General features: G+C 40.2%; 1 protein-coding gene across 1 annotated transcript in view; it reads left to right on the top strand.

Moving 5' to 3' along the window:
* The window catches only part of ATF6 (activating transcription factor 6), a 239,568-nt gene that overhangs the window by 189,675 nt on the left and 27,308 nt on the right, over positions 1-22,585 (top strand). The window lies entirely within an intron of this gene.

Genomic DNA, 22,585 nt, shown 5'->3' on the forward strand with positions numbered 1-22,585 from the left:
TTGGGGCTTCCCTGGTGGTCCAGCCCCTGAGACTCCGTCCTCTCAATGCAGGGTCCTAGGCTTCATCCTTGGTCAGGAAACTAGATCTCACATGCTGCGACCAAGACCTGATGTGGCCAAATAAATAATTAAGGTATACTGAGCTAAGGGCCTCCCTAGTACCTGCCAATGCAGGAGATGCAGGTTAGATCCCTGGGTGGGGAAGATCCCCTGGAGAAGGAAATGGCAACCCACCCCAGTATTCTTGCCTGGGAAATCCATGGGCAGAGGAGCCTGGCAGGCTACAACCTGTGCAGTCTCAAAGAGTCAGACATGACTTAGCAACTAAACAACTGCAAAAGCTGGGCTAAACAATGCCCGTATTAAGATAAGGTGTATTAAATTCATTTTGACTTAACAACATTTTCAATTTACAGTGGGTTTATTGGAATGAAACCCCATTGTCAGTTGAGGAGGATCTATATAGTATGTTCCCATTGGGAAAACCAGAGTGTTTTTTTTCTTTCTATATTACTGTGCTTTCTGTCAAATATAGTTCATAACTCTTTTTTACACATATTGTTGCCAAAGTATGTCTTTGCTTGCTGATTTTTATTTTTGGACTAAAATTTAGGGCTGTGTTTTTATTTTGATTTCACATCTTTTGGGTAGTTTTTTCTTTTTTTTTTTTTTAATTTATTTTTTTTTCCCCTAGAGTTTTTTCTTAAATCCTCTACTCAACAATCATTCAAGAAGAGCTCTCCTAAAACCATAGAATAAATTGGGGGTCCCTCCCCCACCTTGTCTGCCCAGAATATGCTGAACTCCCTTATTTTTGTAACATTCATATCATTTGTAATCAGTTGTTTACTGTCCAACTTCCTTGCTACTTCCCCTCCCTTAATATTTTTTGTTATTCCTAATGCCTTACAGACAATGTGCCTAACACACAGTAGGTGCTCAAAAGTTTTTGTTGAATTGAATTGTAAATATATACAAGCCAGGCACTTGTATAGAAGTATCTATATCTGAGAAAAATATATAATTAATTAAATACACACACACACACACACACACACAGAGTGATACTTAAACTGAATCTTAAAGGATAAGTAGTATTGGCCAAATAGATGAGATATTTTAGGCAGAGGGAACAGTGTAATAGTGATATCAGAAAAAGAAAAATCTTTAGCCCACTTTGGGTATTGAAGTAGAGTCGAAGTGCATAAGTACTGAGGTGCAGAAGAAGCTAGAGAGAAAACAGAAGCCAGTTTGTGAAGGCCTTCTGTGACATGATATGGAGTTTTGAATGTTCTAATAGTAATAGGGAGCTACTAAAAATATGCAGAGTACATCATGAGAAACACTGGGCTGGAGGAAGCAAGCTGGAACCAAGATTGCCGGGAGAAATATAAATAACCTCAGATATGCAGATGACACCACCTTTATGGCAGAAAGTGAAGAGGAACTAAAAAGCCTCTTGATGAAAGTGAAAGAGGAGAGTGAAAAAGTTGGCTTAAAGCTCAACATTCAGAAAACTAAGATCATGGCTCCTGGTCCTATCACTTGATGGCAAATAGATGGGGAAACAGTGGAAACAGTGTCAGACTTATTTTGGGGGGCTCCCAAATCACTGCAGATGGTGACTGCAGCCATGAAATTAAAAGATGTTTACTCCTTGGAAGAAAAGTTATGACCAACCTAGACAGCATATTAAAAAGCAGAGACATTACTTTGCCAACAAAGGTCCGTCTAGTCAAGGCTATGGTTTTTCCAGTAGTCATGTACGGATGTGAGAGTTGGGCTGTAAAGAAAGCTGAGCGCCGAAGAATTGATGCTTTTGAGCTGTGGTGTTGGAGAAGACTCTTCAGAGTCCCTTGAACTGCAAGGAGCTCCAACCAGTCCATCCTAAAGGAGATCAGTCCTGGGTGTTCATTGGAAGGACTGATGCTGAAGCTGAAACTCCAGTCACGCGAAGAGTTGACTCATTGGAAAAGACCCTGATGCTGGGAGGGATTGGGGGCAGGAGGAAAAGGGGACGACAGAGGATGAGATGGCTGGATGGCATCACCGACTCGATGGGCATGAGTTTGAGTCAACTCCAGGAGTTGGTGATGGACAGGGAGGCCTGGCGTGCTGCGGTTCATGGGGTCGCAAATAGTTGGGATACAACTGAGTGACTGAACTGAACTGACTGAAAATTTTTTAAGGAATAGAGAGTCACAAATGAACTTGCATTTCAAATATTTCACTTACAGCCATGTAAAGGATGAATATTACAGAGCTGATGCTTTTACAGGGACAGCAGTTAGGAAGTTATAATCATCTAGGCAAGAAGAAGAAATCACAGGTACTTCACATTAGAAAAGGATGATAAATAGGTATTTGTTGTGTAGAATCTGTAAACCTAGCAGTTTGAAAAAGCAAACATTGATTAGCTCACACAGTTTCTGAAGGTCAAGAATCTGGGACCAGCTTAGCAGAGTGGTTCTGGCCCCAGATCTCTCCTGAGGTTGCATCAGGCTGTTGGTGAAGATGAAGACTTGATCAGGGCTGAAGGGTATGCTCCCAGACTGACTCACTGTTGGTAGGAGGCTTCAGCTTCTCACTGTGTGGGCCTCTCGCTGGGGCTTCCCTCAGGGTAAGTAAGCCACAGAGTGAGCAAGTGAGCATGTGGGAGAGCTCCCAGGAGAGCAGTCAGTGTTTTAAACCTAAGCACTGGAGCCCCATCAGTTCTGCTGCATGCTGACCCTGGTTCTTTATAGCGGGGAAGTACAAAAGAGTTTGAATACCGGGAAGTGGGGTTCCTTGGGGAACGTATTGAAGCTGCTACCACACTGATGTATGACAGTGTATAAAGAGTAAGGCTAGAAGTTAGGAGTGTTCTAATGGTTTATGGAGATAAGAGGACATAACACCTCACATAGAAACTCTCCTGTTTAGTCATTCCTCCCAGCTTCATACTACCTAGAGCGGTAGAGGAAGCATTTGCATGACTGAAATGTAAGAGAGGACCCCACTGGAAATGTTAAATAATGGTTACTTTGCAATAATTGGTTTTATACAAAGATGTAATAATCTGGTTCCATATTTGTTTTACAGTGTCGTATAATTGCAGTTCAGGTTTATAGATATTGCATACATAGCACTATGCTAAGTAATGTACAGCTTCTCTCAAAGATCTGATTTATGCCTCCAGAGAACTAATAATCTTACTGGGAAGCAGGACATAATATAGATTATAGAGAATTTAAGAACTGGAAGAAAACTTAGTGATAGCTTAGTATAACAGCTTTATGATATTGGTAAGAAAATAGGTTGAGGGAGGCAAATGGCTGACCCAACCCAGCTATTAATGGAGCTGTGACCAGAGCCCAGATCTTCAGATCCCCAGACACAGAACTTTAGTTAAATGTGAAAAACCATTTTTATATTAGAAGCAAAATGACTTAGTATTTGACATGGGAAGAAGTTAGACATAAATGTCTTAGAAAACATTTTTGTCTTCTCTTAAAACACCAACTCACTTTGTCACTGATTATTGTATGACTTTGAACTAAATTATAATGCATTAGTAAACCCAGAGGAAATAATTATCAGTGTCACATACCTTACAGTTTTTTGAAGCAGGGAGCTCCCTAGTTGACAGTGAAATATTTACATAAATTTTCCCATATTAAAATGATAGTCATGGCTTCACTGTTGGCTCAGTTGGTAAAGAATCCTCCTGCAATGCAGGAGACCCAGGTTCAATTCCTGGGTGGGGAAGATCCCCTGGAGAAGGGAAATGGCAACCCACTCCAGTATTCTTGCCTGGAAAATCCCATGGACAGAGGAGCCTGGTGGGCTACAGTCCATGGGGTCTCAAAGAGTCAGACATGAATTAGTGACTAAACCATCACCAAAATGATAATATCCAGGGTTAAACAAAGAATTATGTTATAAATAATGAATAAAAATAATAAGTATGAACTACCCTGTTAGAATAATGAGAGGATAAAAATAAATAAAATTAAGCATTTACAAGATTTATTCAGCATGTATCATAGCTTGAAATATTTTGGAATTTTTTTTTCTCAAACAAAATGCTTTTGACATAGATTTGCCTGTGCTACTAAATAGTTTAAGTTGCAAATTCAGGTTTAGTTCCTCCCTTTTTTTGAGTTTTGTTCTTGTTGTCACTAAGTCACATCTGCCTCTGCGTCCCCATGGACCGCAGCTTGCCAGGCTTCCCTGTCCTTTACTGTCTCCTGGAGTTTGCTCAAATTCATGTCCTTTGAGTCGATGATGCTATCTAACGATTTCATCCTCTGCTGTCCCCTTCTCATTTTGCCTTTTTTTGAGTGTCCACCCTGTATATTAAGCATATTTCTGGGTTCTTTAAAATATATAATTGCATTTGGTCCTCACACAGTCTCCATGGTATAATTTTATCCCAATTTACAGCTGAAATGGCTGAGAAATTGAAAGAATCATAACTGAATTTTCTGAACAGTCCTTGCAGTCAGTTTCCTTTACCCAAAGCTCCTACTTAAATACAGTTTGTGACTGAGTGGAAACAGTATAACTAAATGCCAGTTTATGTTACCATAATTTCAGAGTAGCAGCTATGGTGTTTATGTTCCAGAATATTTTATATTAAGCACATAATTTGGTAGGATGGCCAACAAAAGGGTGAAGTACTTATGTTCCTAGTAAGATAGACATGCTCACATGTTCCCTGGAATTTCCGTGATGAAACAGAAGGACTTTTTGACCAGTATGTTAAAATGTGGAAAAACAAATGAAGCAACTATAAGCTGCAGCTTTCTCAGCATCATATGTTTACCCAATTAAAGGATTGTAAAATAAATTCATTCCATCCAAATTTAGCAAACATGGATTTCAAAATTTGCTTGCTTTTTTCCTTGGCATTTTAATATACAAATTTTTTTTTTACAGTTTCTAGTAAATAAATGTTAATCATTTCCCTAACATAGTCTGTCCCAGATCAACAGATCAGTTCTACATGCAAAATCAAGCATGTCATTTTATAGCAAAAATAAACTGTCCTCCTAATGAATTTACTGTCTGCATTTCTCTAGAAACATGTATCTTCCCAGGAAAATGGGCTTGCACTCAAGATTTAGATAGTTCGAAAGTTCCATTAGAAAAACTAGGCTATGAACATAAAAAAAAAAAGAAAAAACTTCTGCCCGCCCTACTCTGAGTTTGGTTAGTTGTTCTGTTCTCACACATTCTCGTAAATGTCCTATCCTGTTGATGCTATCTTTTCCCTTTTATCCCCAGAAGCTTCATTAATAATTATTACCTTTGTAAATAAAATAGCCAATTTAATTCTACGTTTGTTAGGAACCTACTAAATGCCAGACATTATCTTACAAATTGAGAATTACTATTTAATATGAAAACTACATATAGAACCAGCTCCAGATAAACTCACAGTATAGAAGAGCTTTTTTTCCTTTCTTTTTCTTTATTCCTTTCTTTTTCTCTTTCTTTTACTTATAGCTGCTTGTATTAATACTTCTTGGTTTCAAGTGACAGAGACTAACCCTGGGTGACTTAAGCAGAATTTCTAGGAGAGCCAGAGAGTCACACTTGGAGGTCCCTTAAATAAGAACAAAGCCCCAAATTCCACCACACAGCTGGTCATAGAGCCTAGCTTTTACCATTGAGACCACTGATCCCTAACTCTGCTTCCAGAACCAATGCCGTGGCTGGCTCTTGAAATTAGATGCTATTGCTGCCAGGGCCACCACCCTCTCCAGAAGAGTCTTAACAGCCACAGCTTCTTTGTAGTCTGGAGCGGGTGCATCTTTAAGGCAGTGCCTACGTCACGTGTCTGCACCCTGGTTATAAGGAAACCTGAGAGATTAAGTATCTGGTACCGTATTGGGAAAACCTGTGGTTCTCCTTTCCTATGTCTTTCTCCTTTAGTCCTCACAAAGATACTAACAACCGTCCTGGTCACCAAATGTGTGGGGTTTTCCCCCATACCAGGGACTTCTCCACAATGCCAGCTAGGAGTCCTATAGTTTAACTCAGTTCTGACACTGTCCACTTGGATTTGTGTCACATCCCACACAACTGCTCCCACCCAACTTCAGATGCCAGTTGCAAGTAGTCAGCCCCCCAGGTTACCCACAGCTTCATCCAACTTGGACAGAAATTAGTGGTTTACGTTACCCCTTTCTTGGGTTCAATTAACTTGCTAGAGTGGCTCACAGAACTCAGGGAAACACTCACTTATGTTTAGCAGTTTACTAAAGGATATGATAAAGGACACAGATGAACAGCTAGATGAAGAGCTCCATAGGGAGAGGTCTAGGAGTATCCCAAACACTGGAGCTTCTGTTCCCTTGAAATTGGGATGCATCACCCTCCCATTTCATGGGTGTGTTCTTCAACTTGGAAGCCTTCCAGATCCCATATTAGTGGGGTTTTTCTGGAGGCTTCATCACATAGGCATGATGGTCAATCATTAACTCCATTTTCAGCAGGGCCGGGGCTGAAAATTCCAAACTTCTCATCATGGCTTGGTCTTTTTGGTGATCAGCCATAATCCAGGAGACCATCCAGAGTGGCCTCATTAGGAGAAGACATTCCTGTCACCCAGCACAAAGGTTTCAGGAGTCTTGTATCAGGAACCAAGGTGAAAGGTCAAATGTTAGAACAAAACATGCTCCCAGTGCTCTTATCACTTAAGAAATTCCAAGAGTTTCAGAAGCTCTATGCCAGGAACCAGGGGCAGAGGCCAATATGTAATTCCTGTTATCTCACAAGAACTTAAATTATATAGTGGGAGGTAAGCTCTACATCTTAAGATAGGAGATTCTCTAAACCTTTTTACAGTAGATGCCAAGTGCCTAAAAACTTATTTCAACTACATTTTAGATAATCAGAGAAGGTTAAACACAGAAAGTGAGAAGAAAGAAATAACCACCAAAGGAGAAATAGAGTGAGTTTGGCTTTAGTTCATATCATTAAACTAAAAAAAGCTGTTTTCCTAAACCATTTGATAAAACTCATTTAACAGAAGTCTCGGTGATAACTGATATTCTTAGAAGTTAACATGGTCTTAAAGAATGGATAATAACTCTACTTGAAGTCCATTATCTCTATACAGATACAGGAACTATCGTCTCTTTTTAAAGGTTTAGTCTTAGCATAAAACCCACGAAGACAACCTACACTTGGAGGCAAAGCTTTTGGTTCTCACTCTGCTCAACCCTTAACCAGATGTTCAATTTAATGCCCTCATCTATAACATGAGAAGGCTGAGGTAGGTGATCTTTAAGGGAAGATCTTTGCCTAAATGGATTGTGTGTTTTAGAGGGTAAATAAACCGTGAGCTTATTTTTTGATGACAGTAAATTTCCATGAACTCACATAATTAAATCCTCAATTCCTGCTTAGTTTTTTATTTTTTTAAGACAATGCTATTTTCCCACACAGTACAGCTTAGGCATTCAAGATGCAGCAGGGGAAATTCTCATTGAATTTTTTGGGGGTTTTTTTTTTTTTTGGCTTCTATTTTTATGAGAGCCTTTTTAGTTTCCTAGTTTCAGTATTATTTCTCAAGTAGATTTTAAGCCATAGCATGCCTGAGTTAACATTTGAAGATTAAATTGCATTTATGATAATGAATTAGAATATTACCATGTTCTTTAAAAAGCAGGTTTATCTCAATACAAAATACAAGATTCTTCACATTTATTGTAAAGTGTAGGATTTTGGAGACATTTTATATCTACTGGTCAACTGTTTTCCTTTTTTGATTCAGTTGATTCAGTGATAGAGATGGTAGCAAATTGTACGTTTAAATAAAGTGAATCAATCGAATAAATGTCGAAGTTTTCCACTGAAAACCTGTACCTTTTGTGTTCCTGCCAGTTGTGTACAAGGGTTCCATTTTCTCCACCTTCTTCATGGCACTTACTGTTGTCTTTTTTAGGATATTTATTTACTTCAGTAGTTGGCTGGGTCAGGTTTTAGTTGCAGCTCACGGGTCTTCGCTGAGTCCTGTGCGATCTTTCACTGTGGCATAGACTCTAGTTGCTGCCTGCAGGCTTAGTTCCTCAGTGGCATTTGGGATCCTAGTTCCCTGACCAGAGATCAAACCCAGGTCCCCTGCAGCCATCCTAGTGGGTGTGAAATGGTACGTTAATTGTGGTTTGGATTCGCATTTTACCAATGGCTAATAACGTTGAGCATCTTTTCATGTGTTTATGGGCCATTTGTATATCTTCTTTGAAGATGATTTGTCTTTTTTATTATTGGGCAGTAAGAGCTCATTTTATATTCCAGACACAAGTCCCAGTCCCGTATCAGGTGCACGATTGACAAGTATTTCACTCGTTCTGTGGGTTTGTCTTCTCCTTTGTTTATTTTTGGCTGTGCTGAGTCTTCATTGCTGCACCTGGGCTTTCTCTAGCTGTGCTGAGCAGGGGCGGTGCGCAGGCCTCCCAGCGCAGTGCCGGCTTTTATTGCTGTGGGGCGCAGGCTCCACGCGTGCGGCTCAGTAGTCGCAGCACACAGGCCCAGTGGCAGTGGCTGGTGGGCTCCAGAGGATAGGCTCAGTAGTTACGGCGTCCGGCTTAGTTGTACCACACATGTGGGGTCTCCCCAGGCCGGGGGTCAACTCGGTGTCCTCTGCGTCGGCAGGCGGGTTCTCATCCACTGTACCACCCAAGAAATCCAAGCCTTATTCCTAACTCTGGTTAAAGTTTGATTTCCTGAACTTCCTGCTAATTTTTAAAAAATGTCTCATGTGAAGTAACCTGAAAATTTATGATCTATAATTTTTTAAGACTATAACAGAAAACAGTAATTGTTATAGAAACTAAATTTCTTTGGTTGTTAACCATGTACCAAGCATTGCTCTGAGTGCTTTACAACCCAAAAATGTAGGTTTTCTTATTATTTTTATTACATGGATGAAGAAACAGGCATGAAGAGGTTGATTTGCACAAAATTAATAAACACTGATGCCAGTGCTTTAAAGTTGAAGTGCCCAGTGCAGGTTATTGTGTCTTTATGTCCCACTGCCATTGTTTTAAAAACAAAACTTATTTTACAACTTCATTTTTCATCTGATAAGTTTCTAGATTTTTGTCAGGCATATTAGAACCCAGTCCTTAACTTCTAATTTTAGATTTCTGTCTCTTTGAAACTGCAGTTTCTTAGTTTCTGATCAGATTTTTTCATTAATATATAACCTTTGGATTTTTTGGCTATCCCTTCCAAATTAGCCCTTTTAAACTAATTCTAATATTAAAAAGTATGATAAAGGCAAACTTGCTATTACAAAGCAATTAAATATGTATGCCAGATGTTTAAATGTCTTTTGGATTAGCCACTGTTAAAAATGTAACTGACGTACATCTCTATTAAAATGAGAAGTAGTTCAGTATATTAGTTATGTATTGTTGTGTAACAAATTATCCCAAAAGTTCGTGACTTAAAGCATTTCAGTTTCTGTGGGTTAGGAATCTAGGGGTAGCTCAGTTAGGTGCCTCTGGGTTAAGGTTTCTCATGAGGTCGCAGTCCTGCTCTCAGCTAGGGCTGCAGCCTCTTTCTTAAGGCTCAGCTTAGGGAGGATCCACGTCCAAGTTCACTCACAGGGTTGTTGGTAGGATTCAGTTCCTCGTGAGCTGTTGAACTGAGAGCTGCATTTCTTACTGGTTATTGGCCAGAGGCCTCCGGTAGTTACTTGCCACATGAGCCTCTCTGTTAGACAGTTTATAACACAGCATCTGACTTATCTCAGACTGAGTAAATAAGAGAATGCTCAAGGTAGATGCCACAATGTTGTTGTAACCTAATCTCAGAGTTAATACCCCATCACTTGTACCATATTCTGTTTGTTAGAGGCAGATTATTAAATACAGCCCTCCCTGAACAGGAGGGAGTGCCAGGGATATGAACACTAGGACGTGGGGCTCACTGGAGGTGCTGTTAGAGACTGCCCGTCACATTCCGTGAGTCTGTTGTCCAGTCATGGAGTACCCAAAAGTCATAGTGTCTTTAGGCAGAGCATTGACATATGCAATTCTGTCACACAAACAAGTGATAATTTTATTTCCAAAACGTATGTATTATAAGTAGGTCTCTCCTTCTTAAATTGTGTGTATATGTGTATAATATTTTAAAGCATCTTAATTGTGAATATCCACTGTTATTAATCCATTTTATCAAGAGATGATGTTAAAGTTCTAAGACACAATTAGAAGAGAAATTTGTATGTATAACTTCATTTTTTCCATTGACTTAGAAAGATTGACATTATTCAATTTTAGTAATAGAAAACTTTGGCCCATGTAAAAGATTATTTTAATTTAAACATGTTCAACATGCAGAAGAATATTTCTCTTTCTTTTAAATCATGCTGTGAGCTTCAATTCTAATTTAACAAAATAAGTAATTCTGAATAGATTTTAATAATTCATTTGTTCAACAGGCAAGGCTTATTAAGTTACTTGCATAACTCATCATGAGTTACACCTGTAATAAAGTCCACACTCCTCACTTTGGCCTCCATAACTCAACTGATCTCTGTCCATCTCTCCAACTTCATTTTCTCTGTCACTACCAGTCCTATTCTTGTTCATTCCACTCCAGCACACAGTCCTTGCTCATCTTCAGCCTGACTGATTGTTAATGCTTCAGGCTTTTCCATCTTCTGGAAGCCTCTTAACCTCACATCATCACATGGTTCACTCCTTCCCTTCATTATTCTTCTCTAGTCCAGCATCACTACCATAAAGAGGCATTCATTTAATACCTTTCACAGTATCATAGAGACCATCAAAGGCCAGGGACATGATAAAAGTGAAGAAAGATTAATCTCCTGACAGTGTACATGATGACTTATATGTAGACAGAGGCTGGATTAGACATGGATGATCAGGTGGCACAGCTAGGAAATTTTGCATTCATTCAGGTGTGAGTTGATAATGTTCTGACCTGGAGGAAAGGTTAGGACTATGTGCTTGTAAACAGAACACAAGACTTTATAGAAGATGGCATGTTATTTGCCAAAACTGCATCATTTTTTTCTTCACCATTTTATTGACTTCACTTCCCTCATGAATACAAGTGTTACGCTGAAGGATAGTGGGATCTCCATTCCATGGTTACTCCATGATCGTATCTGTTCAACACAGGGGAAATCTCTATGAGCTTAAACGGAAGACATCTGCTATTAGCCTTTTGATTTACCTAACTATTATAAGGATTGAGTCAGTCTTCTCTGAGCTGGCAATCCAGTTATCTTTGTATGTTCAGTGATATTACAAACCATTCTTCCTGCTTCTACACTGGAGAACTATCAGATTTTTCAAAACTGATGTCAAGTATTCAGTGCTACTGTGGTGATTTTGGCTAGCTCCCGTGCCTGTCCCTATAACCTACTAAGATGTTCTTTTAGACAATTTTTGTTGCACTAATTTTTATTTCTTATCTTCTGGAATATATGTGAGGAATTTCTTTATATATATATTTCCCTTACTCTTCTGCGCTAAGGATGTTTTAGAGACCACAGAGATGTTGTAGGTGAGTGGGTCAACCTGATGAAGAATCTTCCAATCCTCTAAACTGATGAATTTCGCAATCTCAGCTTTAATTCGGTTGATCCTATCATGAAAATAAATCAAAGACTAGAAAGTTAGTGAATGCAGTTTTTAAAAAATGAACTTAGTGAAAACTTGATTGAGGCCAACTTTTGTGCTATAACTTCCCTGACAAGTTCATGGTCATCTTTGTGATTACCTGTGAGAATATGATACCAATTATTATCATCATGTAGGAAAGCAAGGTTTCTTTTTAATACAGGCCACTATATTAGTGGCTTCCCTGGTGGCTCAGATGGTAAAAGAATCCACCTGCAATGCAGGAGACGTGGGTTAGATCTGTGGGTTGAATCCCTGGGTTGGGAAGATCCCCTGTAGAAAGGAAGGCTCCAGTGTTCTTGCCTGGAGAATTCCATGGACAGAGGAGCCTGGCAGGCTACAGTCCATGGGGTCACAAAGAATGGGACATGACTGAGCGACTAACACTTTCACTTTACTTATATTAGGTAGTAGCATGGATGCTTGTGCAAAGACAATACAATGGTAGAAGAGTCACCTGAAAACTCTGTGAAATAATGTATAGAGTGACAGCTGGAAAAGTAAGCCCAAACTGAGCCAGTGGGTAAGGGCTAGGGGCTAATTTTGTTGTTGTTTAGTCACTAAGTCACATCCAGCTCTTAACAGAGTTGTTCTGTGAAGAAGAATTTTAATCAGAACACAGTGTTTGAAGCCACACACATGTCCTTTAATGAGAAGGAGAACTTTGCCTGCTCCCATACAAAGCAAAAAGCTCCGTCCATACAAGTGCGTCTGTTTCACATGAGGACGCCTTGGAATCTGAGCCCACCCTGGTGAGCCACCCAGCAGTAAGACCAGCTTCAGCCTGGGTAACGCTTCACAAATGGCCTATGAAAACCAGATCTTCCCTCTGATTTGTAATGTCAGTAGATTGTTGCTGCCTTCCTTCCTACTCCTTTAGCCTCTAGAGCCACTTTACAACCCAAAACCTGATAAAGAAAAGTTTGATAAAAATAAGAAGTGCCAAAGAAGCAACAGGAAGTTCTTTATCAGGAATGAAACGCATTCAGGTGGGAGGAGCTCAGATAGAGGAAGGAGTGAGCTGTTCAGAGTGCCACGCATCTGTGGGCCGTTGTTCCCGAGACTTTCTTGGTTCCTAGTGGTGTCAGCAGAGCCTCTTCCCAATGTGCCAGAGACTTCGCCAAAGGCCTTTCAAAGAGAATGTGGCCAACAGCCTCTATGTAAAGGCCCGTTAACTCTCGAGAGCATGAACTATTTTCATAGGAATTGTGATTTGGTGTTTCCTCTTCTTCTAAGTTCCCTTCTAATTGTTTTTCCTCTGGTTCTTAAGCTCAATGATTTATTTTTTCCCCTGAATTTTTCATATGCTTGTGGAAAGAACAAACGTGTTTCCATGGCACTTAGCATATTACAAACACTTTGTTTTCCAGGGAGTAAGCACATTCTACCACTGACAGCATTAAAACTAAGGTAACCCATGCTTCCCTCGGGGCAGGGCAGGGCAGGGCAGGAGTCTTGCCAGCTCTCACAGTCTCCATTTTCTCCTGGGGCATCGTCACCCACTGCGTTAACCACTGTCAGGAAGTTTCCTTCCAGAAATGACAGCGCTTCTCTCTCTACCCTCATTCCAATTGACCTTCCATGATAGTTGGAGAGAATCTGACTTAACAGAGAAATATGATGCACACAATTACTAAAAACAGATGCAGATGTCCATGTTATGTGGCGGCATGGATGGGAGGGCAGCTTGAGGGAGAATGGATACATGTATATGTATGTGTGTGTTATTCGCTCAGTTGTGTCCGACTCTCTCGGACCATGGCCTGCCAGGCTTCTCTCTCCCTGGTATTCTCCATTCAAAACTACTGGATGTATTGCCATTCCCTTCTCCAGTGTATATGTATGGCTGAGTCCCCATGCTGTCCCCCTGAAACTATCAAAGCATTGTTAATCAGCTATACTCCACTATAAAATAAGTGTGTTTTTTAAAAAAAGAGAGATGCAAATGAGTTTCAGTAATTGGTATGAAGTTATCAAAGAGCTCTTTGGATTAACAGGTAGTTAATTAACAGGTACTTAACTAGGCAGAATGTCTTCTTATTCCATGTTAGTTTTAACATACACTCTTGGAAAATACTATACTTGAAAATATCCAGAGAGAGACATGCATAGGAGCACGGGCTTTTGAAACAGATGGACACAGGTGTGAATCTCAACTCTTCCCTAACTATATGATTTGTTCACTTTGCTCTGAGTCAAAATTTCCTCATATGTGTGCATGCATGCATGTGTGCTCAGCTGTGTATGACTCTTTGCAACCCCATGGACTGCAGCCCGCCAGGCTCCTCTGTCCATGGAATTTTCCAGGCAAGAATACTGGAGTGGGTTGCTATTTCCTCCACCAGGGGATCTTCCCGACCCAGGGATTGAAGCCACATTTCTTGCGTCTCCTACATTCCAGGAGGATTCTTTACCAGTTGAGCCACCAGGGAAGCCTTTCCTCATATGAGGTTGTAGTAAAGAGTGACTTAATATATTGTATAAATTGCCTAATAATATATCTAGCATATGAAAGCATTTATAATAGATTCTCAGAAAATGGTGACAATGCTCCAATATTTCTCATAAAAGGGCATTGATTGCCTCCAGAGACAGTTCATTCTCTTTTCAGACAGCTGTAAATGTCAGAAATTTCTTTTTATATTGCTTCACAATCTCTGCCTTTCAATTACTGGTTCTAATTCAGTATCCTTAGGCCTCAGAGAAGACATGTAATCCTTTTCCTGCATGGTCAGCTTCAAGGTCTTTGAAAATGACTGCTTTGAACTCCTGGGTTCAAGCCAACACAGAATGGAACAAAGCATTGCAAATGTGCTCTGATCAACAGGTAGAGAATAGAACTCTCATTTTTTTGGCTGTATTCTCAAGACAGCCTTAGTTTCACCTTTGATTTATCAAACTTGTATACTTGAGTAAGACCTCTATATCTTTTTCAAACTTGTCTCTAGTTTGCTCTATCTCCCTCATCATGTATTTGTATAGAATTTTACATTTTGACTTAATTTCAGCTTGTTAGAGTTTGCTCATGTTTTTTCTAGCCTGTCAAGCTGTTTGGGGATTCTATTATGACGGTGAGTGACTTAGCCATGCACTTCCCTCATTATGTATTCAATATCTACACTTGCATAATGTACCTCTAACCTCAGCCTAGCCAGATACATTTATCCAACTGCTTCTTTAATATCTCCACTTAGATGAGGCAGCTCACACTTAACCAGACCTCCTCATTTCCACCCCCAACCTTCTCTTCTCATAGTCTTCCCATCTCAGTTAATGGCGTATCCAGCCTTCAGTTTGCACAGCCTTGGAGTCATCCTTGGCTCCTTTCTTTTTCTTCCACACCCCACATCTAATCCCTCAACTAATTCTGCTGACTTGACTTCAGCACATATCCTGAATCACACCTCTTCTACATCAGCTCCTTGCCCTGCTGCTTGGGACCAGACCTCAGTAGAGCCTTGAATGGACTGCTGTTATTTTCTGCTTTTACCCTTGCCTTCTTTCGTCTCTGTCCAACAGTACAGCTGAAGTGATCCTGTTAAAACATAAATTAGGTCATGTCACTCCTCTGTTGAAAATAATCATTTTCCATTTCACTCAGAGTAAAAGCTAGAGCCCTGAAAACTGCCTGCACAGCCTTGCATGTTTCTCACCACACACAAATGCACTGCATTTCTGATCTCATCTTTTACTCTTCTACCCCATTTTCTCTTCTCCATGCAGTGTCCTCCTTGTTGTTCCCAGGACATGCCAAGTGTACTCCCACATCATATCCTTTGTATTTGCTGTTCCTTCTGCCCAGAGTGCACTTTCTGTCACTGTCTGGGAATCTTCCCTATGAAATCTCCACGTGTCATTTTTTGTTTGTTTAAGGTATTGTATGAGAATCTACGCACTAATAGAAGTTGTGACTAATGGCAGTTGTAGGTTTGACTTCTGGACTCACATAAATGAATATTTTGAAATTACATCTAAAAAAATAATTGCCTCTATATACAAAATATTTTGTGTGAACAGTTAGATTCCTCCCCCATCTCTCCTACTAAATGTTAATGATTTTCACATACTTGAGGTTTCCCCATGAATCTGAGAGAACATAAGAAGAGCATTAGGATTTCAAGGAAATGGTCAGATTTCTCCAATGGAAAAAGTACACCAAACTTTTTAATTCATTGGTACCAAAAATATAAGGTATATTTTAAAAGTTTGTAGAAGAAAGTTTAGTCAGACTATCAAGTTTTTTTTTGTTTGTTTGTTTTTTATCAGCACTGATTTACAAAGAGAAAGAGTCCCATAAATTAACCTATTTCCATTTGTAGTATGGCAATAGCATTTGTGCCGTTAACGTGATTCAGTTAAGGGTCTAAGTTTAACAGCTTGAGCTTCAGGGAGGTGAGTTTGGGTTATCTTTTCAAAGAAAGAATTACTCCTCTATAAAAATGTAAGTATTTCATACTGTGTTTCAGAGCTCTTGCTTTTTAGTACTTGTCGTTAATGGCAAGTTTAATTAGTTTTAAACTTGTCATTGCAGGAGGTTTGGTGATGACAGTGGGGCTCACTTACAAGGAGAGATCTCCCACTGACGCCTTGTCTGCTCTGCAGTCCCCTCCCGTCGCTCTGTCGCCCTCTTCAGCAGAAACCATTGAAAGACTCATCTGTACTTGGCGTTTCCTCTCTCTCCTGTTTATTCTTTAACCCACTCCAAGGAGTCTTTCAGCTCATCTCTCCACTGAAACTTCTTGTCAGAGCTGCTTTCACCTTCGTTCTTTCAGACTCTTCTCTGTTCTTGTCATTCCCAGCAGCATTTGGCACCACTTTGAAACACCATCTCATGGTTTTCCACTGTGACCTTTCTGTTATGTCTCGTTTTGTTTTTCATCTTATTTCCCTAGTGGCTGTTTTTTGGTCTCATCTATGGACTCTTTCTTTCTCCCCTCCCAAACCCGAAACACTGAAATATCCCAGGACTTAGGCCTTACCCCTGGTCTTTCACCTTGATGATCTCACTTAATCTGATGGTATCTAAATTACAACATCCCTTTCCTGTAAAAGTGAGCGTAGATGATCCCACTGCTATGATAGCTTGTTAGTGTTAGAGATCCAGACCTTTTCTTTCTGGCTGTTTTCAACACGCTGCCTCCATTTTCTGGTCCCAACCTCTGCATCACATCTGTGTTTTAGCCGGCAGGAAGAAGAAAATAGGAAGTGAAGGATATATCCCCACCCTCGAGGACACTATAGAGTTAAAATATTTCTTCTTCTTTCATTCCGTTGGCCAGAATTGAGTCACATGACAACTTTCTGAATGGCCTCTAGGAAATGTACTCTTTAGTCAGGTAGCCTTGGACTCCAGCTAAAAGTTGGCAGTTCTTTTACTAGAGGAGAAAGAGGATAATTGAGTTTGGTGAACAGGGAGCAATTTCTACAACACATGGCTTTAGGTATTAAATAGGTGAAAATGTCTCCCAGTTTTGAGTCTCTAGCCTTGACCTATGCCCTGCAGTTCAGTCCAAAACTGAACTCTTTACTTTTCTTCCCAACTCCCTTCCTTATCTTAGTTCTCCCAGCTGCTCATGCCAGAAAAATAGGAAACCTTGGTTCCTTTCTTTTTCTCTTACACAACATACAATCCATCTGTAAGTCCTATTAATTTTATCTTCAAAATAACACTGAGCCCTGAAACTTCTCCTCGTCTCCCCTTCATCACTCTGATCACTGCTCTGATCTATCCACCATTATCTCAGCAGGACAACTATAATTCTTCCTAACTAGTGGTGTCTCATTCTACTCTTTCACACAGCAGCTAGAGTGATGTGATTTTTTTTTTAATGTAAATCAAATCATATCCCTGTCTTGTTCAAAATCTTGCAATAGCCTCTTGTCACACTTAGAAAAAATTTCAAATCTGTTATAGCTTACCGAATCCTACATGATTTGATCCCTACCTCCTCCTTTGATTTTATTTTCCTTCCTCATTCACCCCACCCCAGCCTCCCTGGCCTTCTTGGGCTTTCTGGAACATGTAAGCTCATTTCTTCTTCACTCCTTTACACGTATTGGTCCCTCTGCCTAGAAAACTCTTCTGTCTGGTCCTTCCCTGGCTCTCTCCTTCCTCTCACTTAGATCTTAGCCCAAAGAGAACATCTTCAGAAAGGCTTTTTCTAACGATACTATGGTTGAATGTAAGGTATTCTTTCCTCTTCCTCTCTCCCTCCCTCCCTGTCTTCTGCTGTCTTCCACTAGCCTTCTCTGAGTACTTATCTTGCTTTGGTTTCTTCATAGCACTGTCGCTATCCGAAACTGTGCTTTTGTTTTGCTCTGATTGCTCTACTATTAAGTAAGTACTATGAGGGCAGAACCTTAAATTTGTTTGACAATCTCTCTCTAGCCCCTAAGATGGTGCCTGGCATGTATAAGGTGCTTAATAGTTATTGGATGCTTCAAATCCTTATTTATATTTCATCATGACATAAAAATACAGATAAAGCTGCTGTGATGAAGAGAGCTGCCATCATGGAAAGGATGAAGTGGAAATTCAGTGTTTGTAGAATGAGTAGATACGTAGACTAGATGGCCAAAATTTCTTTTGTACCTGAAGTCATCTAAAATGTTGGACCCAACGAACCTTGGGTTTGGATATCAAATCTCCGAGAACCCAAGAGAATCTGTTTCTATACTATTTTTCTTCTCTGTGGTAAGATCATCACTTTGTCTTGATTTTGTCATCTCTTCTTTGAAGAGATGGAAGGAATAGAAGAGTGAAAAGGAAAACCAAACAGGAAATTAAGACATTTCTAAAATATAGTGCATTTTAATTAACCTTAAAGTTCCTTCTGAGCCCAAGTAAATTATATGCAGATCTCATTGTCTTGCTGTAATAGAAAAAATACTCAGACTTTGGAATCAGACCTGAGTTCAACTGTGATTCTTCCTCTTCACTAGCTGTGTGCCTTGCGGCAGTTTATATAAATCTCTCAGATTCAGATTTCCCATGTGTTAATGTTGGGGCTACAGTAGGTACCTCCCAGGGGTGCAAAGAGTCAAACAGGACTTAGCAACTAAACAACAAGGGATATGGTGGGGATTAAAAGAAACAGTGTATGCCAGGTGCCTTGATACTGTTCCCTTCTTGTTTCCATACCCTTTCCCAATTCCCTGCACCCTAAACTGCTTTACTCCTCCCTAATAAAACTAAACAAGAGTCTTCCCTGGTGGCTCAGTGGTAAAGAACCCACCTAGCAATGCAGGAGACACAGGTTCAATCCCTGTGGGGAATATCCCCTGGAAAAGGAAATGGCAACCCACTCCAGTATTCTTGCCTGGGAAATCCCATGAACAGAGGAGCCTGGTGGGCTGCAGTCCATGGGGTTGCAAAGAGTCAGACACACTTAGTGACTAAACAACAACAATAAAACCATTTACCTGCCATTATTAGGTTCAGTTCAGTTCAGTCACTCAGTGGTGTCTGACTCTTTGTGACCCCCTGGACTGCAGCACGCCAGGCTTCCCTTTCCATCACCAATGCCCAGAGCTTGCTCAAACTCACGTCCATTGAGTCGGTGATGCCATCCAACCATCTCATCCTCTGTCATCCCCTTCTCCTCCCGCCTTCAATCTTTCCCAGCATCAGGGTCTTTTCAAATGAGTCAGTTCTTCGCCTCAGGTGGCCAAAGTATTGTAGCTTTAGCATCAGTCCTTCCAACGAATATTCAGGACTGATTTCCTTTAGGATTGACTGACTGGATCTCCTTGCAGTCCAAGGGACTCTCAAGAGTCTTCTCCAACACCACAGTTCAGAAGCATCAATTCTTCGATGCTCAGCTTTCTTTATAGTCCAACTCTCACATCCATACATGACTACTGAAAAAACCATAGCATAGATATACGGACCTTTGTCGGTAAAGTAATGTCTCTGCTTTTTAATATGTCTAAGTTGGTCATAGCTTTTCTTCCAAGGAGCAAGTGTCTTAATTTCCTGGCTGCAGTCACCATCTGCAGTGATTTTGGAGCCCAAAAAAATAAAGTCTGTCCCTGTTTCCATTGTTTCTCCATCTATTTGCCATGAAGTGATGGGACTGGATGCCATGATCTTAGTCTTCTGAATGTTGAGTTTTAAGCCAATTTTTTCCACTCTCCTCTTTCACTTTTATCAAGAAGTTCTTCTTTGCTTTCTGCCATAAGGGTGGTATTATCTGTGTATCTGAGGTGATTGTTATTTCTCCCTGAAAGCTTGATTCCAGCTTGTGCTTCATCCAGCCCTGCATTTCACATGATATACTCTGAATATAAGTTAAATAAGCAGGGTGACAGTATACAGCCTTGACATACTCCTTTCCCAATTTGGAACCAGTCTGTTGTTCCATGGCCAGTTCTAACTGTTGCTTCTTGACTTATACACAGATTTCTCAGGAGGCAGGTCAGGCGTTCTGGCATTCCCATCCCTTTAAGGATTGTCCACAGTTTGTTGCGCTCTACACAGTCAAAGACTTTGTCATAGTCAGTAAAGCAGAAGTAGATGTTTTTCTGGAACTCTCTTCTTTTTTGACGAGCCAACGGATGTTATTATTATTATTATTATTATTAGGTTATTATTAGGTTCAATAGTGTTAACACCAGAGCTGCCGTAGCCACAGAAGTACCTTGATATGAATGTGTCTTTAATAGTATAACCAAAGTTAGTTTAAATAGGGAACAATACAGGAATTGGGAGCAGTGTAGAAAAGTAGCAAATGCTTCACTATTCCCTTGATAATTTCTTATTTTTCCAAATCATATTTTGAATGTTAAAAAATAATAAATATTCTGCTTAAGCAGAGACGATTTTCCAATAGATTGTGCCACTTTGTTACCAAAAAAGAAGGGAAGACTTTTTCACTGTGGATCTAAGAGCCATATTGGACTCTTTAAGACTCCTTGTTGGCTGGGCTCATGTGTCTTTCTTAGAAACAAAGCAGACCTAACAAAGATGGAGGGTTAGCTCATGCACCAGGTGGGATATACTCTGGACTGTCAGGCAGACGTTAAAAATCTGTGTTTTTATCTGCATTGGCAGATATAAAGCAAAACTAATGGACCTCTTTACTCCACAGGAGAAAAGTCAAGATTATATAAATTTAAGATTAAATTATCCCTTTGTTCTTGTCTCCATCCTTCAACAGCTCTGTCTTCTGCACTACTACCAGTGACCTATTAAAATAAAATAAAAAATAAATAAAATGAAATACATATCCAATCCTGATTCTCACTTCCTTAAAACTCCTCAGTGGCTCCCCATTGCCACTGGGATAAATTCCAAGCTCTTTGTGAACCACCCCTTCTTGCCTCTTCAGACTCATAACCGGACTTTCCACTTCACTGAGTAACTTCAGCAACCCCTTGCAGAGAATGTTGCCTCAGGACTTCATGAATTGCTTAATGCTTACCCCTCTCTAGCATTTCCCCCACCTCTGACCTGGCTGAAGACTCCTTCAGAGTTCAACTTCAGTGGCATTTCCTTTAGAAAGCCTTCTTTACCCTCTCCTCAACCCCCCAGGCCAGGGAAGACACGCCTTCTCTTTGTTCTCTTTACACCACATGCAAACCCATGTAGCACCTATTCGGCCTGGTATCTGTTTACATTGCTGCCTCCCTTACTATACCATAAATGCCTTGATCGGGGGCCAAGTCTTACTCATCTTTTTTTCCAGCACCCAGCACCATACCCAACACAGAACAGCTGTTAAGTAAATATTTATGTAATTGAATCATATTGATCATATGAACAAACTCCCACTGGGAGAACATCTGCCTTGCTTGCCTTATATATCTGAGAAAAGCCCTTGTTTATTACACTCTATTAATTGAGAGCTGCTGTACTACATATTAAATTGGATATTTTAGTCCTACTTAAGAAATAAAGGTTAAATTGAGTATATTCACAGCTCTGTTAAGATTGCATAGTGCCTATTAGTGCAGAAACATCGGTGGTGACCACATTTTACAGTTGTTTGGGAGATGTGATGCCCAGCTGCAGTCCAGCATAGCTTGCTGTGTTTGGTGGTATTTTGATGAGATGAGCTAATAGCGTAAAAGTAGCAAGTCACTGTTGGTCTGTGGAAGAGGTTGAGTGGGAAGCCCTCTCTGCTTTAATGTCTTGCTTTTTTAAAAAATCCCAACAAATACAGATTATTTCAAGAAAGCTTATGGCCTGCATTTTCTAGGTCATAAACCAGCCTAGTTTTCAGCCTTCAGCCTGGCTTCCACAGAGATTAATTGTGACCTATATAAACTATGTGATGGTTCCAGTTGTTTTATCCCAAGAAGGGTCCCAAATTTTTTATTGAAGAAGGCCAGAAAGATGTCATGAATTCTGATGAGAAGTACCAAGTTACAGGAAGTGGACTGGGATAACTTATCTGAAAAAGAGATAGGAAACATACCAAATTTTCTAGTGCTTTCTTAGCTCTAAAGGAAGAGTTAAAGGTTTTTAATACTTGCCAGAATTTCCCCTCTGGAACCATTTCTACTATGTAATAATAGACATCTGATGCTGTAGACCTGTCTCCTTTTTCTTCTCTTTCTTCTTCTCCTTTTTTTAATAAGTCATAGAACTTGAAAGGTTCTGGAATGCGTTCTCAGGATAAACATAAATCTCATACTGTTTCCAAAGCAGCAGCTGCCTCTGGAATCTCTCACTGTCTCCTTAGTATAAGCCTTCATCACACTTGTATTAACAATAGGAACATTCTGTAGTATCTGTTTTCAAACAGCAGGGTCACAGGCATTAACTTCTTAACCCTCATACCACCACAGGAAACTGTAACCTCCATCCATCAGAGAGATGGAGAAAATGAATCAGCTATAAAGAATGCAGCTGACTCCCTCACCACAAGACCATAAGGCAGTGGAAGGTCACGGCTAGACCCCAGGGTCACAGATTCCCAGGCCCCTTCCCT

Source organism: Odocoileus virginianus, chromosome 5, assembly GCF_023699985.2.
Source record: "Odocoileus virginianus isolate 20LAN1187 ecotype Illinois chromosome 5, Ovbor_1.2, whole genome shotgun sequence".
Classification (NCBI taxonomy): domain Eukaryota; kingdom Metazoa; phylum Chordata; class Mammalia; order Artiodactyla; family Cervidae; genus Odocoileus; species Odocoileus virginianus.